The sequence below is a fragment of the Alligator sinensis genome, unplaced genomic scaffold (genome assembly GCF_000455745.1).
Source record: "Alligator sinensis unplaced genomic scaffold, ASM45574v1 scaffold611_2, whole genome shotgun sequence".
Classification (NCBI taxonomy): Eukaryota; Metazoa; Chordata; order Crocodylia; family Alligatoridae; genus Alligator; species Alligator sinensis.
In genome coordinates, this window is record NW_005841869.1 from 689,130 (window position 1) to 703,138 (window position 14,009).

Below are 14,009 nucleotides of genomic sequence, written 5' to 3' on the forward strand. Positions count from 1 at the left end.
GCACCCTCCCCTTGCCCCCTTTCAGCTCGTGAACTTCAGTGGAGGATCTGATGTGGCTCCCAGGTTGCGTAATTCTGGTCACCCCTGGCATACATTATACCAGGGGTTTTCAACCTTTTTTTGGTTGGTGTACCCTCAGCGGTGGGTCGAAAAGCGGGGAGTCCCCTGATGGCTAATCGACGAGCGGCGGCAAAACTGGAAGGGTCAGTGGTGCGTAGCAACGAAAGCACTGGTGGTGCGTGGCACTGGTGAAAACAAAAGTGCCAGTGGCTCATGGCACACGGTGGTGCAAAGTGCTGGCAGCCCCGCTTCTCCGCACCACTGCCATGTACCCCCTGGGGCCTTCCCAAGTACCCCTGGGATACACAAGCCTGCGGTGCACAACCCCTGCATTATACCCTTGCCGGGCGCCTAAAGGACAAGACACGCCCTTTTGTTGCTTGATAGCATGAAAGAGGAACCAGAAGTAAATAAATCTTTACCTAGAAAGCTAAGAACCAAGCCCAAGGTAAAAGTTCAACTCAAAGAAGGTATTAAAACCTAAAAGAATCTCCTAAATGTTATAAAGTTTTAGGGAGAAATAATCCAACTGGCTAGCTGAGTGAAGATATTGTTAATTTAGCATAAAATGTCTTCATTTCTTTTAAAAACAGGATTTGCTGAAACCCTTGGTTTTATTTGAATATTTATTCTTGAACTTGAAGCATTAAAAATAATTGAGTAAAACAAAATCCACAAGGCTTAAAATTACCTCTAGCTTAATGTTTTATTTAAAAGGTTTGCTAACTGACATTCTTTTTAATGAATTAGGTCACACAGCTCTAAAAGAGTGTTGTTTGGAGGCATTTTTTTTTTTTTTCATTTAATTTTGAGGCTGCTTTTCTTCTCTTTCAAAATTCCAGCGCTGCTCCCATGAACCATTGTACAACATTGCTGTCTCCGTTTGCTTTGTGACTCCTTGTCTCCCGAGCTCGGAGAATCTCATTCTAATTATTCTAAATCACACCAGTCCAAATGAATATATCCATGTTTGGGGGATTGAAACTGTGTTGTCATGGCAATCTCTGTAAGGTCATGAGAAACTCATTGATATTGTTCACTGCCTCTCCCAGGGGACTTCCTATACCTTTGCAAAACTATGGATTTTGGTGGTTTGTATAACAACTTTCAAGCATAGTTTTGTCACAGTTCTGCTCGGGTGATTCTTTGATAAATAGCATGCTTATATTTTGAAATAATTGACTGTGGTGGAACCAGGTCTAAGGTTTGGGAATATTTTTATGGCAGTGCCCCCAAAACAACAGCCCGGGGCCCAGTTGCATCTACTCCAGTCTACACACATTATTGTATTTACTGCTTGATAGCAGAAAACCCTGTAGGTCCTGGTGAAGTCATAACTGGCTGAATATCATGTGTCATGTGCTGCCTTGTGATCTCTCCTAGAAAGACTTGGTGAGATCATGGTACAGGTAATTGTTTTGAACTTTGTCTTTAGGGGATTTTTGCATCTTGCAGGTCAGAGCTGTAGATTGTAGAATTTAAAGCAAGTGCATTGCTTTGCGTGGGTTTTGGCTAGGAACAGTTTGCTTAGTTTCTTAGTTTGCTAAGGTCTTAAAAAAAGACATAATACAAGTATTCTTTCTTAATGACACCAATCTGTGCCGTTTACAGTTTATTTACTACCTTTTGCCCAATGTAGAACGGGCTTGAAAGTGACTGCCAATACAAGTAAATGCCTACATGTTTTGTCCCAAAAAATAAATTCAGGTGATGGTGAGCATTTGAAGCATTCAGGGGTGCTGTCCTGAATGTGCTGTGATTTATTATAGGACTGTTGTTTTTTTAATGACTGATAATTAACTGCTAGGCAATGCAAGGAAACCAAGTGTTTGAAGCCCTCTGACTTGGCTGTGCTGGAGTTTTACAACACATAGCTCACTTGATGGTTCCTGTAATTTCCAGAGGCAATAAGGCAAGTCAAGTTTCATGTTGTTTTCCTTGTATTTATACCTTTAAAATAGGTCTTCAAAGTTAGTTGAATGTGTATGAGAGATGGTGCCATTGCAGACCAATACAAGCAGGGATTTAGGCAATATTAAATTTATGAGACTGGACTGGAACTTCAGGCAACATGCATTTACACATCTAAGTTTTACCTTATCTGTCAGTGCAGTAATGGAGCTGTTTTAAATTATTTTCTGCCTGCAAATGATGAAAGAACAACAATAAGTGGCAGTACAATTAAAACCCTCGCTCACAACCCATGGTTAGGGATGTGCTCTCTCTTCAGAAAAGGATTGTGGTAAGGCCATAAGATATTTATGAGTTTTATACTGAATCATGTAACCATAATACAGTGAAAAGAGAAAGAAGATAGCTAAAGACAAAAAGCACAGGTGTGGGTGCTGGATGAGGACAAAAAAGAAGTTCGTGAAAGGTACGTATCAGTCTCCATGTTGTATGGACTTTATTAGTACAATTTAATTAGAAAAAGATATTAAAGTCAAATAATTAAAAAAAAAAACCAAACCTGAGTGCCAGAGGTATCTAAAAATGAGTTCTTTTTTATATGTTCCAGTAATTACTGATCTTCTGCAAACCTTTTGCACAGTATTTCAGCATGTATTAGCAGCAATAATGATGTTAAAATGTACTTGTAGCAGGGTATATTGATTTAAAGCAAAGTGATTAAAATCAGCAATCAAGAAATCTTGCTTTAAAGAATTGATTTTGATCAGTTTTATTTGCATTTTGTACTTTTTAGTTATTTTCCTAAAGAAAAATTATTCGTGTTGGGTAGTAACCAATTTAAAACCTGTTGATTTGCAATAAAATATAGTCTTTCCCCTTAATTTGGTATTTTTTGCTAATTGGGAGGATACACCATATCAATACATATTTAAGCAGCTTTATTGCTTAATGTATATTAATTCAGGCTTTTGATTCCCATTTTTTATTATATTTAAAAAAGGCAAGTAATAAATTTCATAGTTCTTCATTTCCATTTTTTTGTTTGCAATTTGGTCAAGCTGCATTTGGATGAAAATTAGAATTTAATTAAAAATACCACAAACAGCATGTCGGCATTGCCTATTAACTAGAATGACCTAAATTGTACTGGATACGTAAGAAAAATGGTGAGTTTATCATAATGCGTTTTGGATTTAAAATTAGCAGGCGTATTAAGCAAAGATATCACCTGGAATACATTAATTGAACTGATTGGTTCTGGTCACCATCTCCTTCAAGATTTTAGAGCTAGTAGATGTTGTCCTCTCCCACTTCATTTCTGTTAATAGACTGGCACTCGCCTTTTGGCCCTCCATCTAATGCTCAGGGCCACAGCTCACAGGGCTCCCTCTGGCCCCGTAGGGAGGGCCACACGGGCTGGATGACACGGTGTGGGGGCCTGGATCTGGTCTGCAGGCCAGGGGTTGAACACCCCTGTATTAATAGGAAGAGGAAAATGAGGTTTCTCACTTCTGCTTCCAGTGAGCTTCTCCATATTTGTATGAACTGGACTCTTTGAAGGAGCTGAAGTGATGAGAATATTTTCTCTGTATTGCAGAAGAGGCTACTGCTGCTGATTTAAGTCTTTGACAGATTTTGATTCCATATGCCTCCCAGGTGACTTGTATCAATTCAGCTACTTCACTCGCTGTAAACTTTAGATGCTAGACCTGTACTCCTGAATATTTTTTTAACATCAATTTAAACAATATTAGTAAATTGGGGCATGTTTTCAGGCTTCGATATCAGTTGTTATAATTTAAATTTACTTATGCATGGGTTTACACTGAAGAAGGAAGATGTATCCAATTTAAATTTAAAAAAAACTCCCCAACTGTATGGTTTCTTTCCAAAAATCATCCATTGTTATTGATGCTGATCAGAAGTTAAAAGCGCAGCAGGCGATGATCATTTAAATGTGCCAAGCAGTGAGCAGCAACAGGCTCCTACACTTTGGGAGCTGTTCACCCATCCCTAGCAGAAAAAGGAGGGTGCGGCGCAAGGACACAGTTCCCGGTAGTGCCACTTTCTGGCTGTGACTGCATCTTGTGAACTGACAAGCGTACCTAGATCCACAGTTAGGTCAGCAGTTCTTTGTCAAGCTTGGACGAATAGAGGGGAGGCCAGGCTGAAAACTAAGCTTATTTCCCAGCTGAACTTTTTGACCTACAAGGCTCTGTAGTTTCCTACTGACCTTTGATACTGATACTAGACACACACTGTGTTTAAAGGGGAGTGCTTGCATGTTTGAAACACAACTCCCCCGGCGCTATCTAATGGCCTGGAGCTGACTTCACCCAGGGAGGCTTCTTCACCCTGGAGCAAGATTTAGTTCTTCTCTTCTAATGGCCACCTCCTCCCCCTCACTGTTTGTGTGGGAAGCTTTTTTCTTTCCCCAAATTGTAAATTGAAGTCCTCCTCCAGACCTTGGGGATAAGCTGCTTCTGACACTGTTCCCCAGTGTGGAAAAAAAATGGCTTTTCTTGCAGGCAGTTGATTCAGAGCTGCAGAATACACCGAAAGAACGGTGCCAGCCAACCTGCGCCCTGCTGAGGACCTCCAACTGACCGCGCGGTACGTGGGAACCTGCTGGGATGTATTTCAGGAGCTCTGGAAAGAGTAAGATCAGTTCCTCAGGTCTATTTTTGGAAGGACTTGAGTCCTCTGTAACTTGGCACCTGTATGCCCGTTAACACTTCTTATTCCTCAACAAAATGCAGCCTAAGCTCTTGAGGAGTGTCCCTAGCTAGGGATGAACTGTGCCGTCACCTTCACTCTCTTCTCCACTTATTCCTGTTTAGATATTGAAGCACCTTGAAATGCAGAGCATGAGTTATGTTGGACAGGGAGATCAGTATGTCTGTGTAGGTTAAAAGAGCAAAACAATGGAGACCTTTTTTACTGGAAAACCAGTTAATTGCATCTTCTGTAATGTCTACATTACTTTGAAAACCCTAAATTATTCCTTGCATTGTCTTTTATTGGTCTTCTGGTTGGCTAATATGTTCCTTTCTGCTTTAGTGAAAATAACATGTGAGTAAGCAGAATGCCCAAATTTCTGAACTATGTCTTGTGGTGATTTCTTAATTTCCTGAGTGAGTGCAAGGTTCTTGGGGTTTTCAGTTCTGTGCCAGAAAGACTATTTGCTCATACAAAGTTCTTCATTGTAATAGGAAAAAAAATCAATTTGATTACTTTCATGTCAGCATGCATGTCTAATGGCTTAGAAGTTATTGCAGCCATAAAATATACAGTATCATTTCTCTCTCACTCTGAAATTTGACAGGATTAATATAGTCAGCATGAAATCTTAGTCATAAAGTCGGCCATAAGTGATGGTAAAATTAGCTGCTGAAATCGTCTGCTTATGGAATACATCTTCTGTTTTTCCTTCTGGGAAAAAATATCAAGGGAATGGCATGAGAATTAGAATGGTAGTTTTCTGCATTTCAAACTCCAACACAAATATGTCTCGTTTCATCTTCCTTTAGAAAAGAGAGAAAGATAGCAAGTGCTTTTAAGCTCTGTGATGTATAGAATAGCCTGGAGTACAATGGATATCTACAATAGATAGTCTGCATAGATTTATCCACTGAAAAGAACAGTGGTGGTGGGGATGGTGTTGGTCTAATTCCATTTTCATTGGGACGCTAGAGCTGATAATGTCAAGCACAGAGATGCTGTGAAGATTTTGCTTCCCCCCCCCCGTATAAATCATTCTAATGCTTCTCTGTAAGAACATAAAGAAGGTCATCGGGGTAAATGGCAACAGAGAAAAAGCATCTCTCTTTTCAAAGATTCACCTGCATTTTGTATTGGGAGGTGGTGGGGAGGTCTATTGTGTGGACCTCGGAAGAAGTCAGTGTTTCGTAGCATGTGCTGGCCCACCGTTGGGAGGACCTTTCCTGGAGTGAGTGATGCTCCAATTTACCTCCTGCAATGCAGCCCCCTTTTTTTCCTGAAAGACGGTTTCTTTCCACGTACCAGAGGCTGGAGGGAGCCGAGTTCCAAGTGAGTCAAGATACCAAAAAAAGGACCTTTTGAAAGGTAACTTAAAAAAAACACCCTGTGAAGATGGAAATTAGTAAGCGCACTCTCCCTACAGTAAGGGCAGCCGGCTGCTTTTGATTCAGCAGCTTGTTCTATTCTTCTGTGCAGCCTCCTTGAGAAACATAATGACCAGCTTCATCAGGCCTGAAGAGCAGTGGAAAACCTCAGTAGAAAGTCAGACTTTTGTCAGCTGAACTTGAGAAACTCTCTCTGTTTGAATCTCCTTGTGTGGTGTGAGTGTACCCGGTGTTAGGACCGAAGGGCCAGGGGGCTGTGCTGACCCGCTGGCGTGTAAAGCCGCACCAGACGCCTTTTAATGCCATCTTCCATCACGCTCAGACTTGTTCTGGGAAATGAAGGTGAATTGTCCTCTAAATCCCCTGATACTTGTTATGCACGCATACCCAACTTTAAAACTTCTCATTAGGGGTTTATCTTAATAATGTCTGGGGTAATATAATTGATAGAAAACATGGTATAACTAATTTGTCACTGTGGAATTTAATTGCTGGAAATAAGAGGGTGGTTCTTGGAAATCAATAAGAAGTTAAGGTGTTAACATCTCTTTTATGAATCTTACAGCTAGTGGCAGAGAAGCAATGCGCCTAATGTCACAGATCCACAGGACAAGCTTGCCAACAGCTTCAAGCCAACAGACAGCAAGGGCATGCCTCAGCCTGGCTTCAACACCACTGTTTTTCCCTGTGGCTGTTTCAGTGAGTCCAAAAGAACATGAATTTTTAGCCCTTCAGCCCTTTGGGAGAAGTGCAAGCAGCAAATGTTGGCAGCAGCACAGGGCAGCCTTTTCAGAACAAGGCCCCCTGATTATTCATCTGGAATACAATATTTTAGGGTCTTGGGTAAGAGGGAGAAGCAAGGCTAACAGACATGCGTAGGCTGGCATCAGTGCCTATCTATCTGGTGCCAAGCATCCAGGATTCAACATGCACTGGATGCTTACCACAGTTCTTTGTTTCAAGCCCTGGTTGTACTGTTTCCATGAGAACTGACTCTCTTGGTTTTGAGTTTCATAGACATTAGGGCTGGAAGGGACCTTGGAAGATCTTTTGAGTCCAGCAAATGTCTGGTCAGTGAGCTTCCTTATATCCCCAAGGTTACTTCACTCCTATGTTGATAGTACTTGGTAATTCATTCCTACCAACCCAGACATATTGAGCTGACCAACACCCATCTCTTACTACGCTGTCCCAAAGAAGAAATGAACTCGTTCAGTCTGAGTAGGTGACTGAATCGTACATATTTTTTTTAATAAAAAATGGATACCTCCCCAACATTATCCCATCTAGGGCATCCCCCTGGGCTAAAGTAAATTTTGCGAAGTTCAGTCTTGCCTGTTAAACCTTGTAGGACTTCCGTTGCTGTTTGGAACTATTCCACAGTTAAATAGATCTTAAACTAAGGGTTTTTGTCCAGAAATTGTTGTGTTTCATTGGATCAACTCATTCATTTAATACTTGACATATTTTGGCATAATAAATCTAGGCATAGAATTATTTTGAAATGTAATTCAAAAAAGGACGTTCTGTCATTTGCTAGTATTACTTTTTAAATACATTTTAGATTTAATGTTGCATTACAAGCAAACCAGACTCAGAAATGTTTGCCCAGTGTTGGTTGTTTCTTGAAAGCTAAATCCTGACTCCGATCTAAATTGTCAGCATGAGATTTCCTCATCTTTCAACCAGTGTCCTTGAATACTAATTTATTCTGTATAACTAACGTAGACATTATGATACTTCTCCTCCCATGAAGTCTGAAATGACTGCGGGTCATTTCTCTCGTCTGTAATGTCTTGTTGAGGCATGAAGACTTCTCCCCTCTCCCTCTCCCCAAGATTTGCAAATTAACTCTAACCTACAACATCTCTCTGCACCTGTGACACAGAGGGCTATCGGAGGGGATATGTCTGCGACTCCACACTGTAGTACTACTGGACCAATTAATATAAAAAAGAGGCTGCTTTAAGTTGAAGGGCTGCAAAGAAGAATAACAGAAAGGGTCAGAAGAGACAAGCTTGCAACAGAAAAGTAAAGACCTAAATATATGCGACTTGATGTGGGTTTGTAGGGGGCAGCAGCAACATAATCTATTATCAGTGGAAGGTTTTAAATATCAAGTAGGGCAAGACATTTTGCTGGAGTGATCTGAGGCAGACAGAGCAAGGAGTAATGGGATAGTATTTTAGGCTGGAGATCAGGAAGCCATTTCAGATAGCGAGGTCTGGTGGTGAGGTCTTCCCTGGGGCAGGGTGAAAGCAGCATCATTTCTGTTACTGAGGTTCGTGTAGCCTGCTGTTATGACTGTTGTTGGGTGTGTGAAGCAGCGTCAGGCAGTCTTATTAAAATGGCATGATTAATATCTAAATTGTGCTGGGCGACAGGAAGAGAGCAGCCAGCAGGGAGTGGTCTCACATGGGCCAGGATGGCAAAATAGTATGTTAAGCCCCTGGCTTTTTCTAACTTCTGTCCTCCTTCCAGCATAGTCTGGTTGTCAGAAAGAGAGTCTCTTCACAGACAGTGATGAGCTAGAAAGCTCTGAAAATGGTGAGAAATACAACCATGTAGCAGTTTTGATTTTTCTGTTCCCAAATCCAAGTTGGGAAAGAGGTTGCCTTGAAATACCAGCCTCTGAACTGCATGCTCTGACTACAGTCTCCATTTGAACGCCTAGTAATTTGTGACATGCTACCCTGCAATAAAGCTGGACGTGACTTCTCGCTGTAGTAGAAACGGTGGTGTGCTGCGAAGAGTTAATTACAGAATGATCAAAGAATAAAGTTTCCCTGAAGGGCCTGTGACATTGGCCCGGAGTCCATGGTTATGCTCTGCAGAATGGATAAAACGGTCTGTGCATCTCCAACTCCAGCCCTCCAAATGTTCTTTAAAAATGGAAAGCAAGAAAAATTGCTGTAGGGCTATTTAAAATGTAGCAGCTATAACTCTTAAATTTTAATAATAAATTACCATTAGTATGAGCCTTATATAATGCACACCTCATTATTGCTTACTCAGAATAATTTCTCAGCCTCTTTATAGAACCTTGGAACTTTATTTGCTGAGTATAAAATATGCAGAAATGCATGAATAGTTTTAAGACTTGGTACCCTAAACTAATACAGTGTGCTTTTTTTTCCAACCCATGATTGAAGTCAAATTAACATATTTACCTTCAGTGCTCCCAGGAGTAGCATTAAAAAATTCAAGAGGTGATTCAGAATAGTCTCCGATTTACTGTGTTTAAAGCTGGATTTCATTTCTCAGTAAAACCAGGCAAACACTTGACTCCCTTTCAGCTTAGTAGTCAATTTTCTTCCTGTGAAAGGCTTTGGACTCATCAACAGCTGTTAGAAGTATTACTACCCCCAAGTTCCCCAAAGGTGGTGTGGGCGGCAGGGAGAATGCGGTAGTGGCTGATTATCTTTTGCCGTCAGAAAACCAGTCAGGGCCCCTAGGTTTCAATCTGGACTCTGACATTGGATTCGGGGCATGACCTTGAGCAACATGCTAACGCAGGCACAGCCTCGGTTTATCTTTATGTGGATGCCTACGTCCCAAGGACGCTTAGAAGGCTTGCTTGTCATTTCTAACCCCCCTTGGCATCCTCAGCACAAAGCCGCTGTGTAAATGCAAACATGCAAGTTCATAACATTAAAACGGTTCTTTCTTGTTTGATAACTAAAGACTGAGCCGGATAATTCCTTTGTTCTTCAGTGCACTTCCCAGAAGACACAAGTTGTCTTGTCTTTTCTGGGGTTTTCTTATAAACGTACCGAGCTCTGCCCTAATTCAGCCCCTGCTGTAGTCAACGTGAGATGTGTAAACTCAGGACGGTGTGAGATGCAACTTGCTCAGTGAAGCCTATGGAAAAAGCGTTGGAGGAAGTAACCTGGCAAACGTACCCTGGAGCATCAAGGTAAACCATGGCTCATGGCTGTGGGTATAGAGAGGCGGGAGGAGTTTCAGGAAAATCCACACGAACAGACTTTGTATGGAGATTTTGAGGAGCTGACCCAATGTCCTCAGCTCGGGTAGATTAATATTCCTCCACGTGGACCCCCCACAGCTGTGGTGAGTGGAGCTAGTCAGATGTGCAGTGATCGGAGGGTCTCGATCACTACAGAAAGCTGGAAATACTGCTGCTACTTTTCCGTTCCTTGCCCCAAGGTGACACTCCCCAACTTTGGGACTCCTTTCAGCACATGCTGTTTCCTTACAAAGTGGGCTAATGATAAGTGGTAGGAATTGTGCCGAAAAAACTTATTTGTGTGTGTTTTTGGCTAGTTGCCTTGTAAGTATTACAGGGTGTTGCAGTAAAGTTTCCTGGATTTCACAACTGCAATAGTTCTTGTCTAACTGGCCAGGAAAATGAAAAAAAATAAATAAATAGAGACAAATCAAACTTACTTCTGCTTTTTGCAGCAATGATGGCTTCTTCATATTTTTTTTATTTTTTTTTCTTTCTGGTGAAAGGTCACCAGGGCTTTTCTGTTCCTTCTTTGACCACTGCCAGTTTTCACCTCTTGATCTGAGAATCTTAATGTGTTACCACCTTTAATTAATTCTAACCTAGCAGCCCTCCGAAATAGGCCATTTTATAAATGGGTATATTGAGGCATGGAGAAATGAAGTGATTTGCATGAGGTCATCCAGGGCCCATTTCTGTGCATGCTTGAAGGGTTCCTGTTGACTTGATTAGACATTGGATCAGAGAGTCGGTGTGAGAGCAGGGAATAGAAAACAAGAATTGTGATTATTAGCCCTTTACTACAGTCACTTGATCTGACTTGCTGGTGTACATACAGGAAATATTCTGGCTGAAAACAGATTACCCTTCACATAAAAATGCTCATAGCTAAACCAGGGTAAGATTAGTTGCACAACCTACACCCCTGCATACTTTTAGGCATGCTTTTTTCCTGAGACTTCATAGGCAATGGGGACATGTTCTTCATAAGGCAAGGTTGGGGTCATGGCACAGAAGCAGTTGAGTACTTGTAGGGTGTGTCTACATGTTGCCATACAGCGCACTGTAGCAACATAGCAATCCCGTGTGTCTACACGTGATCGCCAGCTATGTCACCATAGCGGCGCGCTCCCTCGTTATGCTGCACCGCTACGGCAGTGTAGTGGCAAACTCTGACCGTGCACATGGCGCGGTAACCGCCTGTACTAAAGCACAGCGCCGTAACAACATCGCCATATGGCAACGTGTAGACACACCCATAGGCTTGGAAATTGCCCAGGAATCTGAAATTAGGTACTGTCAGTGGGTTCTCTTAAAATAGCTGCGATCTCAGGCCCATTTCAGAAGTTGTGCTCTTTCTCAGGATGTGAAATAATTAGGCTGCTTGGTCCAAATTTGTGGGTTTATTATGAACAGTATGCTTGGAATTTGCATGGGCTTGTTCCAGTTGTACCTTGTCCTGTAGTGTTGACACTTATGTGTGACAAGGGTAGTAGCAAAGTTTGCCGAATAGTTTCAAGGAACTTTCTAATGTGTCAAGCCTGCTAAAGCAGAACACTTCTGGTTGCTCAGTCTATACTTTTTGCTAAGTCCTATAGTGAAAGACTAGGCTTGACTCCAATTTAATGGGATTTAGTTTAATTAAATTGCAGAAAATGTAAATTTAAGGGGAAACCCCTCGTCCTTTTTTCACCCAAAGGCAGAGTATCTGTGGCACTTGCTGTTGCAGGTGGCCACATTGGGAGTTGGAGACAGGATAGTGTTATGATCAAATTTTTGTCTGGTTCAGCTCGCTCCTGGACTACTCGTATAGCTGTATTGTGTGCCTTGTTAGCCTGTGTGAGCTCACAGAATTGAACAGGGAGCTCCCCACTGCCAGCCTAGAGCATCCTGACAGCAGAGGCATTACAACTTCCTTTCACCACTTTCTGCCACATCCGTTATCAATTAATATTGGCCTTGGAGTACTGTTGGTCCATTTGAGTAGGAAAGTAAGAGTATTCATTGGTGCAAACAAGCACTCTCAGTTCACCAGGTAAGGCACACTTGCTAACATATGGGAAGCAGGTGCTGCAGTTGCTAATAATATGAGCAGGAAAAGAATTGTTGTGATGCTGAAAAATGCAATTACTCAAGTCTGGGCTAAGTGCAGTTGAGTGGGGTGCTCAATGAAAAAGAATTGGACTGTTGCTTACTCCCTTTACCCTGTCAGGCTTTGAGGTGAGATGTCGAGTTCTTGGTTCGACCCAAAATAAACCACAGATCTGGAAGGAAAAAAAATGTTTTTTAATCTGCCAATACTTCCACATTAGCAATCTCATTTGTTCAGTCCACAGAGAAGAGAACAAACTTGATCTGGAGAGGACTTGGATGGTGTTTTCTCTTTCTTTTGATGCCAGTTGCCTTGTGGGAATGAGGCCCTATTAATGTGTGCTGGGGAAAGGCAGGGAGTAAGGGACTAATTCTGTCCTGTGTGTGTATCCTGCATAAATTGGATAATGGGGCACTGGCTGGAAGATCTGCAAGCTAGAACAAAATCTCTTGCTTCTTCACTTGAGACGCATGTTGGCCTAGCTACAGTTCGGTGGGTTATGCTGTTGGCCAGTGCTGAATCCTTTCTCCACTGTTTAAATTGCTAATTAGATTCCATCTGAGAAGCAACATAAAACAGGAGTAAATGGACTTGGCTTCATAAACTTAGTGTTTAAATATTTTCCTAGGCAGGAAAAAAACATTTGCTTTTCATGCAAAACACACAAATTTTGGAGAAGATCCCAAAGTTATGTGTTTAACTGTTCTGATCTGTGCATTTGCGGAGCAGAAAAACTGTTAATTTCCCCTGCATAATTATTTTCTTTTTTAAAAGGAAGTTGAAATATATCTAAGGAAGACATTTTAAGTGACTGTTGGGGATGAACTACAGTGAATGAGTCGAGTTCACTGACTGTTGCTTCACTTTGCATCAGAGCCTTTTGGAAAGAAGCCCCTTTGCCTTATCCCCCACCCAAGGGAACTAACCACAATTATTGCTCTTACTGACACACATCTTATGAATTTTAGTGCAATATGTATTTGGTTGCTAAATTATCTTTGAACCCACCAAAATGTACTGATGTGAATTATTGCCAAATTCACTTGGTGAGATTTTGAATGCATGCACCTCTCGCACGCATGCTCTTTCTCTCTCTTCCCAAGGTCTCTGGTGCAAATGTTCATACATAGATGCTGTAAATACGCCTTTCTTTATTTTAACTTATTGATGCGGTGTTGCAGTTATGTTTGTTTTGTTCAAAATAGTGACTCCAGACTGAAAAATCTCTGATGTGATTGTGGGTAAAGCTTGGAAATTCTTGTTGATGGCAATTATAACCTCTATTAGGCAGTTACTAGGAATGGAGGGCACTTTTGCAGACCCCCTCGCCCTCCAGCCTCCAGGAATAGAGCTATGCAGGGGTAGGCAACCCCTGGCACGGGCACTTGAAGGCATTTTGCTTGACACTCATATCCTCTGTGTGGATGGCGGGGCAGGGGCTGGGGCTACACGGCCACAACAAGGATCGGGCCCCTCGTGGCTCTCCTGCCGTCCACCCTCAGCACGCCAACATCTTACAGATTGAAGTTGCAGGTGTTTTTGGCACTCTGCCCAAAAACATTGCCAACCCCTGGGCGATGTCAACCCATACTGGCAAGCAGGTCTTGTAACAGAGCTGGGTGGAAGTGGTCCGGGGCTCCCTCCAAGGCTGAGACAGCAAGGGATCAGGACAGAGGCGGTTCTGCAGGAAAGCTCTTGCAATGGCATAGTTTGAGGAAAAGGCTTTGTCTGCGGCTTGTTTTGTTGTTTGAGTTACCAGGAAAGCCAAACCCAGTATATGGCATGTTTGGACTGTGGGCAGTGTGCACACATGCCCCGTTTTGAGTACTGAAAGCTGCACCAGCCTTGCCAATGTGCTTTGCAAACAGAAGTG

General features: G+C 42.1%; 1 protein-coding gene across 10 annotated transcripts in view; it reads left to right on the forward strand.

The window, feature by feature from the left end:
- NACC2 (NACC family member 2) overlaps positions 1-14,009 on the forward strand; it is a 79,738-nt gene that overhangs the window by 21,331 nt on the left and 44,398 nt on the right. For 2 of the 10 annotated variants that reach the window (XM_025193789.1, XM_006016879.3), the window contains exons 1-3: positions 4,238-4,629; positions 5,956-6,419; positions 6,643-6,776. The exons of 1 other annotated variant lie outside the window; for it this stretch is intronic. The gene's annotated coding sequence lies outside the window, so the exon portion shown is untranslated. Of the gene's footprint in view, positions 1-4,237; positions 4,630-5,955; positions 6,420-6,642; positions 6,777-14,009 lie in introns of those variants that run through there. 7 more of the 10 variants (XM_025193831.1, XM_025193795.1, XM_025193802.1 and 4 more) reach the window with 7 other exon arrangements.